The 16,874-nt window shown below is 39.2% G+C and overlaps 1 protein-coding gene across 1 annotated transcript in view; it reads left to right on the forward strand.

The window, feature by feature from the left end:
* The first annotated feature begins 16,131 nt into the window (after positions 1-16,131).
* LOC144963142 (uncharacterized) overlaps positions 16,132-16,874 on the forward strand; it is a 9,223-nt gene continuing 8,480 nt past the window's right edge. Inside the window, exon 1 of the mRNA XM_078896838.1 lies at positions 16,132-16,221. The gene's annotated coding sequence lies outside the window, so the exon portion shown is untranslated. The remainder of the gene's footprint in view (positions 16,222-16,874) is intronic.

Below are 16,874 nucleotides of genomic sequence, written 5' to 3' on the forward strand. Positions count from 1 at the left end.
ACAGGCAACTCACTGAAAACATCGCCTGCTCAGATGAAGTAACACAAACATGTACACAAACACAATATTCGACATTGGAGGAAACAAAAACCAGATGAAGTTATCGAAAACTCACCAAAATTCAATGACTGGTGTGAACTGGGCAGGGAAAGAGATTTCGGTCTTTTCTTTTTGACGACAGCAAACTATCTGGCCATGTTAGAATCACACGGAGTCCCTAAATTTGATTACCATTAACCTACCATTTTCCCCAACAGGATGGAGCTCCCCCTCAGTGGAGTTTAAACGTGAGGGAATTTTTAAATGAACATTAGTCCCAAACCGAGACATACGTGACCTAAGACAAAAATAAGAGAAGCCGTAGATAACATGTTGGACGAGACATGACTCCGGTCAGGCGATATTACACATTTTTGGGACAGAGACAACGCTGTTAAAGGCCAGGTACTCATTTTACACCTGAGTACGGTGAGAGAATGTGAGTCAAGAGCCTTTTCCAAGGACTCAACTATGCGCCGAGCGAGGCTAGAACCCAGGACCTTCCGATCCGAAAACGAGTGTCATACCAGTAGACCACATTGCCACATAGAAAAGACTGTTTGTCAAAGTCTCAGCCAGATGAATCAAATTAAGAAATTCAGTTTCGTTGTTAAAGGGTTAACATTTATCTTTTAAAAAATCCTTTGAAATCGTCCCAGGGGCCAGAAGAAAAAATTAATGTGACGGCACCGAGGACAAGCATTTTATGCCTGATGTAATCATGCAAAGGTCACGTGAACATATCACGTGGCTGAATGAGTCATTCAAGAGGCGAGTGTTATCGGCCCCTTAAAAATAAAAGGTTTATTTTTTTCAAATCATAATTTGTGACCCTCCAGCGCTTCATACCTGTGAAATATTTCGTGTTATCTATAGCTAGGGCTGATGAAATCCCTGACGAAACGTCACAGATGGATGCCAATTTGGTACTTTTAATGCTATTTTAAAAAATGGTTATTAAAAAAAAAAAACACACAAAAAATCATGTCTAAACACTTACCATTAAAATGGATAAGAAATTCAAGATTTTTATCCACTTTAATAATTTTTTAATTCAATGCATTCAAAGCATTTTTCAACAATTATCTACGTATTAACTAAGAAATGATAGGGTTTGCCAATGGGAGGGGGGGGGGGGGATAAATGTGTTTACTCAATGCTTGATTACATACTTCTTACACTTTGGATAATATGCTCTTGTTAGTCAGTGTTTAAAAAAAACAGACTGCCCATGGATACTGTTGCAAAGAGAAAAACAAAAACAAAAAACAACTGTGAATGTTGGATTGTTAAACATAGTAGAATGCATTGCTAGATAAAGTAGAATGAAAAATGAAAGAAAAGATCACTTTTTAAAAAACAGCCCTCCTCAATAAAAGACTCATGTCGAGGTAAGTGTTGCTTTTAATTGGGGGGGGGGGGGAATACTCTTCAACGGTCATGACGTCACTTCCCTCGTAATGACGCATAGTAACTTAGTAACTGGTTCTAAACTATCGGAACTAGCTGACGCCCATATGAAATATTTCTCTGACGAGCATAAAAGCGAATCCAGAGGGAAAAAAAAAAAACATTATAAATCTGATCATGTTATGACTTTTACACATTTTGATCACAAGACAAGTTCTAGCCAGCATGAAGAATAAAAATAACCGATTTTATTTGTTTAGAACCACGATGGCCGCTGTTGCTGGGCGACGTGACATCAGACTATTGAATCCAATTATTTCTTTCATTTCCTCTCTGCTTTGCTTGGCACTGTATCATAAATAGCCTGTCAGAATCTTATTGAAGCCAGTTATTAAGAGATTCACCACTTGCCAGTGGTGTTCATTGTTTAGTTGTAGTTTCTATCTAAGCATAAAGTTTCCCAGCGGTCATTTTTCAGGACTGGTGTTTTACGCGTTTTACGGAGAAAAATGTGTGATATCCAGGAAAGACAATATTGCAACAGGCAGAGAATTCGTTAATTAATGTTTTCTCGCGGTCATTCCTCAGGAATGGAATTTTATGCGTAAAACGGAGACAGACTTGATATCCGAATGTCTTTCTCGTTGCAAACTGTTTATTGTTTGTGCTCAAAAATAAATACTAAAGAGATTGTCGTAATCAATGCAGGACTAGACTATACCCTGCCAGTTCAATAAATTCTCTCAGCTCATGTCTTCATCAGATTATTTTTACTGTGATAATTTATCTTTTTCTTAAACAAACTCATTTCGAATTGTAAAGAAAAAAATCTTGGGATATCTTTAAAATTGAAATTTTATGCGTATTCAAACTCCGGATTGGTATTTGCCATTGCATTGAAAGATGTGTCCGTGAGATCCGAATAGGTCAGTAGGTAGAGCAATCGCTTCACAAGCAAAGTGCCTGAGATCAATCTCGGTTGAAGTCGAATTTATTTTTTCTGACCTCCCAATTCACCCGGCAGTGATTGAGTAGCTGGGTCTTTTAGATCAGGAGGAAAGTATTTTGCGATAGCCTAGCGTCCCATCCAAAGGTTAGCAAGCAATTGCCATTGTCAGTTTCACGCTACAGAAACAGGGATAAACTCCAGCTCCATGGGCCCAATGGCTCGTAAGGAATCCTTTCTTTTAAAGGCGAATTGTATCCACTTTGAAAAAAAAACCACAATTTAAAAAACTGGCTATGAATCTTTCAAATATCGATGGATTAAACACAGACTTTAAGAAGTATGTTGAGAAGTCTCAGGCTTAAGAGATGTCAGGTTTGAGACCTATTGACTTGGAAGGGGTGGGGGCAAGAGTGATCATCTTAAACGTTCATACTTGAACTGAAAGTTTTCTGGCAAAAAAAAAAAAAAATTGAAAAATGTGTGATATCAAGGAAAGGCAATATTGCAATAGGGCAGAGAATTTGTGACGTCACATTGTCTACTCTTCCGGTTCCTGATAACCCAAGTTGTTACGGACTCATTGTTGTAATGGAAATACTCTCAAACCAACACAATATAATCTCGTCTAATCTCGTCTATTCCAACACTGTTGACACAAGCCCATCAGACCCGAAATATGTTTACGTGGAATGGGTCCTTTATGGCCTACACGCTGAATGAATGACGTTTTGTGAAGCAGATGAATTATGGCGAATTCGAAGATATGCGCTCTATGACTGCGTAATATTTATGTACCATCGTCTAGAAACGGGTTATATGTCGCAATGAACTGGGCCTCTAAAGGCGAATTTAGAGTTTTAAAAAAAAAAAAAAAAAAAAAAAAAAAAAAAAAAACAAATAAAAAAAAAAACAAAAAAAAACAAACAAACCCAAAAAAAATATTTAAAAAATACAACAAACAAACCCAAACCCCTCCAAAAAAAATAAATAAAAATAAAATAAATTGACTAAAAACTTGAGCTCTTATATAACGCAATATACAATAAATGTGCGCAAAGCTCTTTACAGAACGAATAGGAAATAGGAAGTTGGAGTTGATTACCATTTAATAATTTTTGTATTTATACTTCACCTTAACGAATAGAAATTATCCTAAAGTTTCATATTTGTAGCTATACATCCAATCTACAGTATCAAGAGCTCACCCAGACATAATACCAGCTGCAGAATACGCTTCAACAGTCATGTCGTCACTGATGCATGCTAATTTAGTAACTGGCTCTAAACTATCGGAACAATGGCGGACGCCCTTTTGAAATATTTCTCCGACAAGCATAAAAGTGTATCTAAAGGATAAAAAAATTATAAATATGATCCTGTTTTAACTTTTATACATTCTGATGACAAGACATGAAAAGTTCTAGCCAGCATGAAGAATAAAAAGTACCGCGATGGCCGCCGTTGCTGGGCGACGTGATAAATCATGAAATACGTCAGTCGATATAGATAGTTCGAAGTTGACGTCACTCAAGTCTTGTTATTGTTTTTTTGCCATCCGCGTTTATGAGTAATTCTCACTGAACTGTGTTAAACTGATTATAAACGTTTACGGTTACAAACAGTTTTGTGTGTTGGTCCGTTATACTTCCGGATGGCAATGTTGTGAACTTCTTAGCCAAGCGCATACTATCTGTAGATAGTAGATAGACCAGCGCACAAAACTATGTGTAAGCTTGAACGTGTATAGTCTGGTTAATACATTTTAGTGAGAATTACTCATAAACGCAGATGGCAAACAGCAATAACAAAGACCCGAGTGACATCACTTCATACTATCTATATAACGTAACAATACACAAAACAATGGCAAGTCTTAAACGAGTTTGTGACTTTCAAAACGTCCAAAGTCACATCCTGACAGAAAATCTCAAGCTAACTTTTAGACTCCATAGAATCACCAGAAACTGGGTGTGGTTCCTGACCTCCCATAGTGGGCAGGGAGGTACTTACTGTGTCTTCTATCCCCCTATATCTGTTTACTGGCAATGATGCTCTTGGAATCTACATCTGATCCATATTTGTTCCCAGTTCCCCTGTGTCTTACTGGGATGCTTTTATTGTAATTCTAGAACTTTTTACTTTCCCATTTTCTTCCTTTTTACTGGCGCTGATATAACCTAAACGGGTTGCAAGCGCCGTAAAACCCTTAAAAACAAAAACAAACAATCACCAGAGACAATTTGGAGTTTCCAAACACTCATGGTATTGTTCTATGCGGCACACAAGACAAGTATTTTCCTTTTTCGGTCAATAAACAATTTTTAAAACACTGCTGTTCTCTTTGAATGGTGAAAATGGGACTTGGTTCGATTTGAAAGTCTCCGACTCAGACGTTTTATAGCCTGATTGATACAATTTAGTGAGATCTTTTCATAAAAATGGCTGGCAAAAAACAATAACAAAGAGCTGAGTGACGTCAATTTTGTTCTCTATCTATTCTTTCTTGTTTCTTTTTTAAAAATACAATAATATCAAGAAGATACTCAGCAGCCTCTCACGAAAAGTGTCAAGAATTCCTTGTTTCCATGCTTTTATCCCGTCAAACCCCCTTTCTATTTCTGCTTTCCGTCTATCTCTTGAAACTCTCAGTCCGATTCCCAAGGGAAATTCAGATTTAAATCTTTGATAAATCGAGGATGAATTCATGGATTGGATGACTGAATGAATGAAGATGGAGGAAATCGGACTCTGAAGTAGTGTTGTGTGCGTGCGTGCGTGCTCTCATGTGTGTGTGTATGTGTGTGCGTGTGTGTGTGTGTGTTTATTTGTTTAGAATAAAGAGTCGTGACATTACCTTGTTTCCAGTTGTTTGGTAATACTTACTTACTTAGGCAGCCCCTTGGGGCGCCCAACATGAGCCACACGTCTTCGCCATTCCGTCCTGTCCTCCATAACCGTACGCAGCTCCCGGGTGTTGTCCATTCCTGTGTCATCTAGCAGACAGTCAATGTACGTTTACATACAAACACACATTGACTGTCTGGTAATGTTCCAGTTTAAAGTGACTAAACCCAAGACCTACTTGAATCGGGATTTTTGACAAGGAAGCTATCAATTGAATCGACCAAGATATGAATCATGCCATTTCTGGTAAGTAATTTTAAAAAGGCATTTTTGAGTTGTTGATAATTTAACAAGTTAACGGCTATGTGGTCTTGTGGTATGACACTCGCTTTCGGATCGGAAGGTCCTGGGTTCGAGCCTCGCTCGGCGCATAGTTGAGTCCTTGGAAAAGGCTCTTTACTCACATTCTCTCACCGTACTCAGGTGTAAAATGAGTACCTGGCCGTTAACAGCGTTGTCTTTGTCCGAAAAATTGTAATATCGCCTGACAGGCGTCATGTCCCGTCCTACATGTTAAATGTTGCTGTTGACCAGGGACCCCTTGTAAAGCGCTTTGAGCACATTTTAGTAGATATTGCGCTATATAAAAGCTCAATTTAAAAAAAAATTTTTAACTGCCGTACTCTGTAAAGACGCGTTTCTCAAAATTTGGCCAGAAATCTCGTGCTTCAAATTTCGATCGATTTAAATGACCCTCATCTTGGCAAAAACGCTCAAACCTGGTTAAGAAGTTATGAGAGATATATGACTTGAGAAGTCCCAGGTTTGAGAGGATGGGTTATTTAAATCGATAGATATTTGAAAGATGCGTTTCCTGGCCAAAGTTTTAAATACGTCCCAGTCCCCGTCTCGAATGGGGAGTCCAGTCCCAGTAAAAGCATACTGATTTTTTTGGGATGTTTTCTTCCTTGTATTTTTCTTTATTCCTTTGACTGGCACTGTTTCATACACACTTTTACCAGATATTTAACTGGAAAAAAAAAGTTTAAAAATTGAGCTTTTATATAGCGCAATATCCACTAAATGTGCTCAAAGCGCTTTACAAGGAGTCCCTGGCCAACAGCAACATTTACCATTTAGGACGGGACATGACACCTGTTAGGCGATGTTACAATTTTTTCGGACAAAGACAACGCTGTTAACGGCCAGGTACTCATTTTACACCTGAGTACGGTGAGAGAATGTGAATAAAGAGCATTCTGCAAGAACTCAACTATGCGCCGAGCGCGAGCCTCGAACTCAGGACTTTCCAATCCGAAAGCTAGTGTCATACCACAAGACCACATAGCCGCACACTAGTGCCTTCTTCCTAATTTGTCACTTTGAAATTGAGCTGAACGTGTAAACCGTGACTTAGAATAAATGTGGGCGTTCCTGACAAAATCAGTCGCAAGGTGAACATTTCCAAACGGAGATATAGGGAATGAGATTAGCGTCCCTTGATTGGACGTCACCCATAGTCAGTGACGTCACCGGCGGAAAAGTTATTAGAGAGAGAACGTCATGTTGGTTGTGTGCATGCGTCTCTCGTCCTCGCTTCCGCGAATTTATTTATTATTATTATTTTCTTAAATTTTATTATTATTTATTTTATTTTTTAAAATGCCCTACACGAGTGTCATCTATTAGTGTCCGGCTATGTGGTCTAGTGGTATTACGCTCGCCTTCAGAAGGGAAAGTCCTGGGTTCGAGTCCCGCATAGTCGGGTCCTTAAAAAATGCTCTTTACTTCCATTCTCTCACCGTACTGGGCGTGTAAAGTGAGTGCCTGGTCGATAACAGCTTTTAACGCTATGTGGTCTAGTGGTATTACGCTCGCCTTCAGAAGGGAAAGTCCTGGGTTCGAGTCCCGCATAGTTGGGTCCTTAAAAAATGCTCTTTACTTCCATTCTCTCACCGTACTGGGCGTGTAAAGTGAGTGCCTGGTCGATAACAGCTTTTAACTCTCCCCTTACCGATGATTTTCAGTAGTTTCCCCAACATGGCATCTGGCTTACCCAGGAGAAAAATTGATTTTTAAAACTCAAACAAGCTCTCTATTAAACAACTTTATGTTCTTACTAATGGGAGCGATCTAGATTCAGGTTTTCGTCCAACCAGGTCATCAATCACATGATTTGTTGCTGTCCAACGATTGGATATTTATTTTAAAATGTAAACACGCTGCTTTGTTTATGCAAGTTGTAAACATACACATGTGTAAAACAGAACAAAATGACCAATCGTGATGTTAGAAAGTTCAAAATCTGTGAACACGTTTCACTATGTAGGCCACTTTGAGCACATTTTGCAATGTGGCCAATGACCTCAAGCACATTGAAAGTTAATAAAGATCATGCCCATTAAGATCATTGTGATGTGTATACAAATTAAATCTGAATACGAAAATATTATGTGTCGTAACACATGTGACGATTTTGCTCTAGGTGGTAAGGAGAGGGTTAAGCAACACACGGTGTTTCTGCTCACAATGACTAACCAGTCTGTTAAGATCACGTCTGACAATTTGTTTCGTCTACCACAGAATCCTGGGATTGGGAAACCTGTTAAAGGCTGGCGGAAAAGAATTGGAATCCACTCTAATTTAGGGAGGCTGACGAAGTGCACAAACCTCGTATCTGACATTCATGAGAGACACAAGAGAACAACACTGTGCACGAACAAAATGACTTTTTTTATTGGCTAGAAATCATGTTACTTTTAATATCAATGGACGATTTGGGTTATCAACGTATCAACAATTTCCAAACCTGAGAGGTCCTTGAATTTTTAGGATTAAGCTATTTTGACGTGACGACATATCACGGCAATTTTTTTTTTATTTGAAGGGGGAGGGGGGGGGGGGGGGGGGGGTTCAAGGATGAAAGACGGCGTTTTTTTATTGTACGACAGAGCATTTCAAAATTATTACTAGGGTTTCCTTGCAGTCGACGGGAAACACACCCTCCAAAGCCATCAATTGTGTAGCTCAATGACTCAGGGTTTGGTGGGGAGGGGGGGGGGGGAGGGGGGGGGGAGTATGTGTTTGTTTCTATGTGTATATTATGTGTGTGTAATGTAAAAAAAGAAAGCAATCGAACAAAAAAACACCAAAAAAAAAAACAAAACAAAACAAAACAACTAGAGCATTTATAAAGTACAATATACACTAAACGTGCGCATAGCGCTTTACAAGGGTTCACTATCCAACAGCAACACTTCAAATATAGGACAATACATGACGCCTGTTAGGCAATATAACAATTTCTTTTCCGACAGACGCAACACTGTTAACGGCCAGATACTCATTTTACACCCGAGTACGGTGAGAGAATGTGAGTAAAGAGTCTTTTCCAAGGACTCAACTATGCGCTCAAGCGGGTCTCGAAAGCCGGACCTTCCGATCCGAAGGCGAGAGTCGAACTAATAGACCACATGCCGCACAAAATAATGATGCTATACGTTTAGGTAAAATACTCACAAAATCTTCCAACACACAAAAACTATGTTACCTTGAGCGTTTTATAGATAGTTCGAAGATGACGTCACTCAGGCCTTTGTTGTTGTTTTTGCCATCCGCGTTTGTGAGTTGTTCTCACTAAACTGTATTAACCAGACTATAAAAGTTCATGGTTACACAGAGTTTGTGTGTTGGTCCGTTATACTTCCGGATGGCAATGTTGTGAACTCCTTGGCCAAGCGCATTCTATCTATAGTCTGATAGAATTTAGTGAGAACGTATCACCAAAATGGTTGTCTGACTGAAAGCAATAACAAAGAGCTGAGTGACGTCCATTTCGTTCCCTCTATTTGACACACTGCGTCGATCTAGTATTATCTAGGAATGAAACGGACATCCAAAAGAGACTTTAAAATAAAAATGAGATGAAATTGGCATGGATATTCAACATTTACTCTTGCATTAGTGCTATTTGACTCACGAATTCTGAGTTTATTCGTAGCCATCGTTATAGATAGTATGCGCTTGGCTAAGAAGCTCACAACATTGCCATCCTGAATTATAACTGACCAACACACAAAACTATGTGTAACCTTGAACGTTTATAGTCCAGATAATACAGTTTAGTGATAATTACTCATAAACGCGGATGGCAAAAAGTAAAAACAAAGACCGAGTGAGGTCATCTTCGTTCTGTCTATAGCCGGATACTAGAACCCTCTAGGACTGGCAGTTTGACGTCATTTTTTAGGTTTGTGTAGCGTCTATTGAGTTGTCGTTAGTAGTGCTCATGGAAACAAGTTATTTCATTGGTTGAACTATTGAATACAACTCACGATTTGTTTTCTTTTGTGGCCAAAGACTGGCATTTTGACGTCAATTTTTAGTCAGTGTCAGGCTATAACTTTACGATGGCTACGGTTAAACAGACTGTAACAATAAGCTTCAACAGTCATGACGTCACTTCCCTCGTAATGACGCATGGTAACTTAGTAACTGGCTCCAAACTATCGGTACAATGGCGGACGCCCTTATGAAATATTTCTCCGACGAGCATAAAAGCGTATCCAGAGGAGAAAAACATTATAAATATGATCATGTTTTGACTTTTATACATTCTGATCACAAGACATATGAAAAGTTATAGCCAGCATGAAGAATAATAAGTACCGATTTTCTTTGTTTAGAACCACGATGGCCGCGTTGCTGAGCTACGTGACATCAGACAATTGAATCCAATTAGTACTTAGTTTTTAGAATGCTATAGGCATAGCTTGTTTTTCAACCTTTACTATTGTAAAAGTCCTATTGAGCTGTACGGCCCATGAATTCTGGGTTTATTTCGATTTTAAAAATGAGCTTTTATAAAGCGCAATACCCACTAAATGTGCTAAAAGCGCTTTACAAGGGGTCCCCTACCAACAGCAACACTGTAGCCTGTACGGCTATATTACATTTTTTTCCGGGACAGAGACAACGCTGTTAACGGCCAGGTACTCATTTTACACCCGAGTACGGTGAGAGAATGTGAGTAAAGAGCCTATTCCAAGGACTCAACTATGCGTCGAGCGAGGCTCGAACTCAGGACCTTCCGATCCGAAAGCCAGTGTCATACCACAAGACCCCACAGCCGATTTCTGTAGAGTTAAACAGACAGTAACAATCATTTACTATTTACAACGTGATATTCATAGTCATTTAACCTTTACTGTTGTAAAAAAGAAAAAAAGAAAAGAAAAAAAGCTACCTTTATTCATCCCCAAGGGGAAATTTGTCTTTAGGATCTATCCCAAGGGAAGACTGGAATAACCCAGGCGTCAGCCGCAGTGCAGCGCCGCAAAGTGAGCTAGGGCGAGGTGACTTGCTCAAGGCCATACAACGAGGCGGGTAGTCGAACTCGGTACCTTTTGGCTACGAAGGAAAGACCGTACCGCTGAGCCACGCTGCCCCCTTAGAGTCCTATAGGGCTACATAACATGGCCTATGAATTCTGAGTTTATTCTGGGTTGTTTTTTTTTGTTTTGTTTTTGTTTTTTGTTGCTTTAAACAAACAGTAACAATATTTTCGATCTCTATTCTGATTCCTCAAAAAAAAAAAAAAAAAATTGCAAATAATACACCTTGGCCTTGGAAAAGGCTCTATATTCACATTTTCTCACCATACTCAGGTGTAAAATGAGTACCTGGCCGTTAACAACGTTGTCTATTTTGGAAAAAAATTGTAATATCGCACAATAGGCGTCATGTTCGTTCTACATGTTACGCGTTGCTGTTGGTCAGGGACTCTTTGTAAAACGCCATAAATTCAAGTTTAGGCATTCGAACAACCTAAAGATAAAAAGTATAATCTTGTTACCAAAGTGAAGTAAGCTGCTAGAAGCTGTGGATTGTAAAAAGTAATAAACTAAAAGAAATATAACAGCTTTAAAAGGACAAAATACCAAACACGGAACGTTTCGAGCTCAAAAGCCTTCTTCAGCAAACAAACAAACAAAAAAAAAAACAACAAAAAAGACCCAATAAAATTATAAAATACATTACTTAAAACAGCACATCATCCAGTTGGGTTATAATGAACGTATATTTGTTTTTACTAGGGTTTTATGGTTTTCACATTTCTATGTTATGACGATCGACCCAATTAGCAAAGTCCGGTCCGCATTCGTGCACCGTCGCAAACCCGCCAGGTAGCATCGTCACAACACACCGTTCGACTAGAAGCTCTGCCGTCTCGGGTTCTTGCCCACATCGGGTACATGTTGGACAGGTAGAAAGACCCCACCGATGAAGCGCACTTGCCGTTAGGCAGCTCCTCGACCGGAGCCGATTCGTAGCCACCCAGTGTCTCCTCTTACTGGTATCAAAGCCTGGCAACTTCTCACCAAGCTTAGAGGAGTGTACGTCCCCGCCCCCACGAGGGATTGAATTCGTCCAAATCGACTTCCATCTCGTATGAGCAGGTATGTCCATTGGCTGAAGAAAGGTTTTAAGCCCGAAACGTTTCGTGTTTGGTGTATGTTTTAGAACGTGAAATATTCATTTTTGTTTATTAATTGTTGCTTCTTGAGACCATAGGCTACATATTTATTTACTTGTCTGTGTGAAACATTTAGAATTATAATCATAATTAAATGATTGACAGTAAACTACACGCACAAACAATAGGGAATGAGATTAGCGGAAGAGTAGCGTCCTTTGATTTGACGTCACCCATAGTCTGTGACGTCACCGGCGGAAAAGTTATTAGAGAGAGAACGTCTTGTTGGTTGTGCGCATGCGTCTCTCGTCCTCGCGGATCCGGTGACGTCACAGACTATGGGTGACGTCCAATCAAGGGACGCTACTCTTCCGCTAATCTCATTCCCTATACAAGTCAGTATGGGCTTGTTTTACAACCGATTTGAAATGGATAATAATATTTTGCGTTGGTTTCAGAGTAATTCCATTGCACGGGTGAGGCCATAACAATACGGGTGGTCGGACCTGCAAATAAGTGTACGTAGATTGTAATGGATAAAAAATTATTACATCCCTATCTCTTTTGTCTATCAGTTCCTTTGTGACGTAAACTTGCATTAAAATACAATATATATATATATATATATATATATATATATATATATATATATATATATTATATATATATATATATATATATATAAATCATGCCTTTCAGCCACGACATAACACATCGTTACCTAGGCATTCCACGAAGGAATATAGATAACTCATCAAACAAGATGTCTGATCTCAACAGGAATCCTCCATGTCGTCCAAGTAAGCAAATTGTGGGTTAATAATCTTGCTCAAGGAAAAAAACGAAAGTGCCTGAAGCGGGGCTCGAACCCGGGTCACAACTAGAGAGAAGTAGAGAATAGAGAGTAGCTAATCATGTCCGAAAAGTAATGACTTAATAACATGACTAGAGACAGCTGAGAGAGAGAGAGAGAGAGAGAGAGAGAGAGAGAGAGAGAGAGAGAGAGAGAGAGAAAAAGCAGAGACAGAGAGAGAGAGAGAGAGAGAGAGAGAGAGAGAGAGAGAAAGAGAGAGAGCAGAGAGGCATTCATTATATAATATTACTGAATCAAATAACCGACCAAACCATCGCACACGTTTTGAGCAATTCTATGACCTTAAAGATTGTACTACAGAATATCTGGGAAAATACCATGATTAAAAAAACAATTCCGAATATAAAACAGGTCGTCTTATATTCAGTCTAAGCAACGAACATACTATAATATCATTGATCGCGACGCCGACATATTTGCTGGATTCAATAGTCTGATGTCACGTCGCCCAGCAACGGCGGCCATCGTGGTTCTAAACAAAGAAAATCGGTACTTTTTATTCTTCATGATGGCTAGAACTTTCCATATGTCTTGTGATCAGAACGTGTAAAAGTCAAAACATGATCAGATTTATAATGTTTGTTTTTTTTTTCTGGATACGCTTTTATGCCCGCCGGAGAAATATTTCATAATGGCGTCCGCCATTGTTCCGATAGTTTAGAGTCAGTTACTAAGTTACCATACGTCATTACGAGGGAAGTGACGTTACGACTGTTGAAGCCTATTGTGGGCTTAATTTACCATTGTTGTAAAGGACCTTATTTTGCGTTTATTTGAAAGTATTTCTAGTTGACTAATGTCGATATGCATATGGGTTATTTGACCTGTAAATGATTAAACGTCGGTCTGTCTCGTTTACCTTTTTTTTTTTAAAATTTAAATTAAAATAATAGATGAAACAATACTCTTCAACAGTCGTAACATCACTTCCTTCCTATTGACGCATGGTAACTTAGTAACACTGGCTCTAAACTATGGGAACAATGGCGGACGCCCTTATGAAATATTTCTCCGGCGAGCATAAAAGCGTTTCCAGAGGAAAAAAACCCATAAATTTGATCATGTTTTGACTTTTACATATTCTGATCACAAGGCATATGAAAAGGGAATGAAAAGTTCTAGCCAGCATGAAGAATAAAAAGTAATGATTTGCTTTGTTTAGAACCAAGATGGCCGCCGTTGTCGGGCAGCGTGACATCAGACTACTGAATCCTATTGACAGAGTGATAATGGAGATTCAGGCAACCCTACCGTTTTCAAACAATTGACAGGGGATACAACCCTATCAAAAATGCTTAAACAAATTACAATAGGTTCCTTCCCTTGATTGCTAAGCCAATTGGATTCAATAGTCCGATGTCACGTCGCCCAGCAACGGCGGCCACCGTGGTTCTAAACAAAGAAAATCGGTACTTTTTATTCTTCATGCTGGCTAGAACTTTTCATATGTCTTGTGATCAGAATGTGTAAAAGTCAAAACATGATCATAACTATAATGTTTTTCTCATCTGGACACACTTTTATTCTCGTTTGAGAAGTATTTCATAAGGTCGTCCGCCATTGTTCCGATAGTTTAGAACCAGTTGCTAAGTTACTATGCGTTACTACGAGGGAAGTGACGTCACGACTGTTAAAGCTAATTGTGATACTTGTAAAGATCGTGTTGGAGAATAAATTTTGTCGAGGAAGATGATTTAGATATAACTTGTAGAGCGTCTAGAACATTCGTATACCCTTGATTTATTGGGGTTTTTTTTTCAGTCCCATCGTGATGCTATGCATTTAGGTAAATGCTCACATATTCTGCCCTCCATATGGAAACATATAAACACACAAATTATGTGTCACATTTAATTGTTTTTTTAGTTGCTGATAATACAGCGCAATATCCACTAAAGTGCTCAAGGCGCTTTACAAGGAGTCCCTGACCAACAGCAACGCGTAACATGTAGAACGAACATGACGCGTGTTAGGCGATATTACAATTAATTATTTTCCGAAATAGACAACGCTGTTAACGGCCAGGTATTCATTTTACACCTGAGTACGGTGAGAGAATGTGAGTAAAAAGCCTTTTCCAAGGACTCAACTATGCGCCGAGCAAGGCTCGAACCCAGGACCTTCCGGTCCGAAAGCGAGTGTCATACCACTAGACCACATAGCCGGAAATCAAGGTAGCTATCAGACCTGCAAATAAGTCCACGTCCACCCTTACATGACACCGTTCCAAGGCGATGGGTTACATTTAGTGGAAATTGCGCTATGGAAAAGCTCGCGTCTTTTCAACAGGTCCTGCTAGTCCTCTCGAGTTTAACTCACTCAATCCTAGAAAATTGTGCTAGTTTTCAAAATTGGAAAAAAATATGTATTAAAAACGAGCATGTGGATAGGTAGATAGTTTTATTCAACTACCATGAACATGTGAAAATGAAAAACATTAGCTTTGACACTACGCCTATAATTTGTCTCAGAAAAATGTAATAAATAGGCGTCGGGTAAGAGTAACCCGGGTAAACTACGGATATAGTCGGTGTAAGGGTTGAGTGAGATAATGCCTGGTCGGTTAAAGAACCAATCGCACGCACTCAGTCATATGGTACTGTGGTTAAGAAGCGACGGAGAGAGAGAGAGAGAGAGAGAGAGAGAGAGAGAGAGAGAGAGAGAGAGAGAGAGAGAGAGAGAGAGAGAGAGAGTTATTCTAAGCAATTTGTATCAAGAGTGATTGATCAATCACAATAAGCTTTAGAACAACGAGATAATCCTTTTGGTTTAATCCGTGTACGGATTAGAGACGGAGCGCTTGATCGCTGGTCAGATAAATATCGGCCCAGGCAAGCTGAGCAGGTTTACCAATTTGGCGTTATTGACTCTCTCCTTGCCAGTAATTTTCAGAATTTTACCCGAAACTTCATAGCCACTCAACACAAAAATAGATTTTTCAAACAGAATAGTAACGAGTATATTCTATATTTTGTTCAGAAAAATGAGCTCTGCAACAAAGTGTCGAGTTTTTATAGCTATAAATATAACAAAATGAAATCAGAATTTGAAAACTGTTGGTTGCATCGTAACAAATGTGACGATTTTTTCTATAGGTGGTAAGAAGAGGATAAAAGCCAAATTCAATAAACTGTGCTTGTTTAAAGCCTGTTTTACACAGAGACATTGGGTTTGGCTTTTTTTTCCCAAGCATATTTTTTCCGATCGCTTAAGTTTAACGATTTTATGGACAAATTAACATTAATTTCACAATATGCACAAATGTTCGCCCTTAAAGGGCAATATGGGGTAAAATTGTTTATCAAATCAATACTCAATTCATGACGGCGGGTTAAGAAAATAAAGATTTATTTGCACTTTTATGCATTTAAGCAGAAAAGTGATGCCTGGAAACATTTGGCATTTTTTAGACCAATTGGCACTCCGTGACTTGTTTGGAATTTTTTGCAAAATAAATCTGGCAATCCTGATACCAAAGCTCACTGTGTTTTTGATGACGTTGTTGGTGTGAAAGTGTGAAGGATTTCCGCTGTGTTAACACGACAAATAAAGGTGTCAACACACTACGTAATGATTTTTTAAAAAAAAGGATAATTAGTATCATGGATGCAGTTTACTGTGTAGGAACGGGTGAGAAATTTCAAAGTTATATTTTTTTGTTTTCAAATGTGAGCTTGATACATCCTCATACTGGAGCTACGGTAGGATAAGCTGGATGTTAAAAATCTACGTGAACTTAGAAGGTCTGATAAAACTTGAGCTTTTATATAGCGCAATATCCACTAAATGTGCTCAAAGCGCTTTACAAGGGGTCCCTGGCCAACAGCAACACATAACACGTAGGACGAGACATGACGCCTGTTAGGCGATATTACAAGTTTTGGGGACAGAGATGCTGTTAACGGCCAGGTAATCATTTTACACATGAGTACGGTGAGAGAATGTGAGTAAAAAGCCTTCTCCAAGGACTCAACTATGCGCTGACCGAGGCTCGAACCCAGGACCTTCCGATCCGAAAGCGAGTGTAATACGACAAGACCACATAGCCAAACTCAATGATCGGCCCGTTCTATCATTGTTGTAATGGAATGTATTTTGGGTTGGTCTGCCAGTATTTCCAATACAACGATGAGGCCATAGCAAATTTAAGTGATCAGACCTGCAAATAAGTATACGTATGTGCGGCTATGTTGTCTAGTGGTATGACAGTCGCTTTCGGATCGGAAGGTCATGGGTTCGAGCCTCGCGCTCGGCGCATAGTTGAGTCTTGGAAAAGGCTCTTT

Source organism: Berghia stephanieae, chromosome 1 (genome assembly GCF_034508935.2).
Source record: "Berghia stephanieae isolate SIO BIC M18660-M18661 chromosome 1, UCSD_Bste_1.3, whole genome shotgun sequence".
NCBI lineage: Eukaryota > Metazoa > Mollusca > Gastropoda > Nudibranchia > Aeolidiidae > Berghia > Berghia stephanieae.